The sequence below is a fragment of the Mycetomoellerius zeteki genome, unplaced genomic scaffold (genome assembly GCF_001594055.1).
Source record: "Mycetomoellerius zeteki isolate Tzet28-1 unplaced genomic scaffold, Tzet1.0 scaffold290, whole genome shotgun sequence".
NCBI classification, from domain to species: domain Eukaryota; kingdom Metazoa; phylum Arthropoda; class Insecta; order Hymenoptera; family Formicidae; genus Mycetomoellerius; species Mycetomoellerius zeteki.
Window position 1 is genome coordinate 127445 of NW_017257272.1, and position 3172 is coordinate 130616.

General features: G+C 32.4%; 1 protein-coding gene across 1 annotated transcript in view; it reads left to right on the forward strand.

Annotated features, from left to right (window-relative positions):
• Positions 1-2421: 2421 nt before the first annotated feature.
• LOC108724326 (ATP synthase, subunit D) overlaps positions 2422-3172 on the forward strand; it is a 3814-nt gene continuing 3063 nt past the window's right edge. Inside the window, exon 1 of the mRNA XM_018450651.1 lies at positions 2422-2427. The gene's annotated coding sequence lies outside the window, so the exon portion shown is untranslated. The remainder of the gene's footprint in view (positions 2428-3172) is intronic.

Consider the following 3172-nt stretch of genomic DNA (forward strand, 5'->3'; position numbering starts at 1 on the left):
GGTCCAGTTTGTGCATATCATCGATTTTAATTTTAAGTTGTTGCAGTAACACTTCATTTATTCCGGTATCGAAAGGAACCTTTGAAAGTAAAGTTTTTAAAGTCCGAGGTGATGGCAATTGGAAGAAGGCAGACAAATATTTATAAACACGCGGACTGCGTTTATAAACTGATAAGGTAAATGTCTTATCTTCTTCAGTCCACCTTCTTCCAGCTGGAGTGCGATCTACATTTCGCAATTGCGAATCTATAAAGTTTTGAGTCACGGTATTTAACTTATTTTCCATGCATTGTAAAATATTGTCTTTGTATAGTTTTTGTAATTTCTTCAAATCGTCCCTTTCATTGTGAAGTGACTTTTTGATTTTACATAATCTGTTAACTGTTCTACGATGAATTTTGTACATTTTACGTTTCGTTGGTGTCATTGCCTTCAAAGATACTCTTACTTCTGTCAAGAAATCAGTTTTTCTTTGTTTCGATATTATTGACGTAGTCTCATTATGTTCTGTCTTATTATACGTAACTATTATATCGGCATTGTCATCGCTATTATCGCGTTGACAATTTGCATCGTTACAAATACAGTTTTGTTTATAAAAGTTTATAGTGTTTGAAATATTATTAGAACTGTCACCATTAACGCTGTCAACACGTGTATGTAAACTTTGTTCTACGTTTAAGTTAGCAGGGACATCTTCAGAAGCAATGTTACTGCCAATCATACTGGAGACAATGGCTGCGTTCAGCAGACTCAACAGTTTTGCAACCGTTTTATGATTGTCTGCTGAGATAGGACCATTCTTCTAGATCTAAAAGTATGATCCAATTAGCGCGAAGGAAACTTCCAACAGTTGCAAAACAAACGTTCTGCTGAACGCAGCCATTGTCAGCAGTAGCTTGACTGATACTGAACGTACAGTTTAAATCACTGGATGCAGTGAACGAATTCGTTGCATCTAGTGTCAATCATTAGAAATTTCTAGATTATTTTGAAAGGGCATTGAAATTTCTGTTGAAATTAAATTACTGGAGTGACATACACTTTGTAATCGAGAAGGAATTACTAAAGGGTTCAATAAATGCTTTGTAAAATTTACGAAATCTTCTTTTTCAAAATGATCTTCACAGACAAACTTATTCCGGCAATTTTCGGTTAGCTTAATGCCACAAATCTTTTTCCATTGCACGTTAATTCCAGCATCCCTGCTGGATCCGTGGGAAATCTATAAAAATGTTTATTTTTTACTTTTCTAAGTCCATTTTTGCACCAGTAATACCCATTGTTGCAGTTAGGAAACTGACAAGAAAATTTCTTGCGAAGAGACATAATAGCGAATAATAAGACAATGGAATAAGTGACCCAATTAATTAAAAAAAAAAACATTCAACGGAATCGAGGAACTTGACTATGTCATGAATAATAATTAAGGTAACAAAAGCAATAACTACAAATGAGTAATAAACCACATGAGCTGAGCTACATACAAAACCATTTCACAACAAAATCCATGTTTTCTGTGCATAAGAGAGTTACTTTAATTCCCTTAAATTAATGAAATGACTCATATGTATACAAAAAATCGGGATCTTACATACCTTACACACTAATATATCACAATATGCAAATCACATCTTGTTTATTTACTTGTTCCACGCAAATACGGCATCATGCAGATAGCTATTTATAACTTTGTCAGCAAAATGGATCATCTTGAACGTATGATCTTGAGTAACTCCTAAAAAAATATTATGAAAACATGTAATAATAGTTCATTACTGACTCTTTACTCTTATTATATTTATACTGTTTTATAGTTATAGAGCCTTATAATCACTTTTATTTTACATTATAATAGTATTTATAATAAAAACAAATTAGTGTTAATGTAAATTACTTATTTATATACAGATTATTTATTTAGAGTGCTTTTCAGCAAAAGACAGATGTGGACACAGCTTAACACAATGAATCATTATATATCTTTTTTGTTTGCCAATGTTAAATAAAGATGAAATAATCACTGTATTATACTGTTATGCTGTGTCTCTTGCTGGAAAATACTTATATTTTATGATATTGTCTAAATGTAACTTACATAAAATAATTGATATAACTGTAGCACATGTTCTGTGTGGTAGCGCAGTTTGAAATCATTCTATAAAACTGGCGATTGTTCCCCTTCTACTTCTTGTTTTCGTACCTTTTTCCACTTCTTCTCACTTAGAACATATTCAAAGTGAATTATTCATTTTTTAATACGAAAATGTAATAAGAATTCCTTTCCACGTGTCCGATAAGTCTTTCTAGAAGTAATATGAGAATAATTGAAACTAAGTGGAATTAGAGAAGATTAGTTGGATTAGAAATCACATTATATTAATTGACACTGATCAATGTACGTAAAATACATTTGAATATAATTACGTGTTAAATTACTAATAAATATAAATAAAAATAGCAAATGTAACGTTATGAATAACTATATTCATAAATTAATTGATCCTAACCCCAAAAAAACGGCAAAATGACATGTGTATGTTCGATATTTTTTATTTAGAAATCTATATTCATAAGTTAATAATTTTACAAATATATATATATATATACATATACCTGTAATCACAATTGTGATTCAATTTAGCACATCATCACAATTGCCGGGCACGTGGGCTGAGGAAAGAAAAATCAATGGAAAAATCGAAAATTTTAGTATGTTATGAGTATGTTATATTTAGTATGTCAGAATGGGCAGATTCCATTTAGTTCGGCTTCGATAATAGTCGGTATTTTGCGGCTATAGCGTCTTGCGCACGCATATGTTTATTCCCGTTTTCGTTAGGACAAGCGGCCATATTTGTTTCCACCTTTTATACATCAGTTTCACCCCTATGCTCCACACCCCCCTTGTTACGCTACTGTTTCCATGTAATGTTATCGATTGGATGGCGAGAATGGCTGCGTTCAGCAGAGAAAGCAGCTTTGCAACTGTTGTAAAATTCTTCAATACGATTGGTTCTTGCTTTTGGTTTCTGACAGATCTAAATGTATAAACCAATCATATTGAAGAATTTTACAACAGTTGCAAAGCTGCTTTCTCTGCTGAACGCAGCCAGTGATGCTAAGTGAAAGGACAAGTAACGTACTAATGCTGGATTCACACTGCATCCGA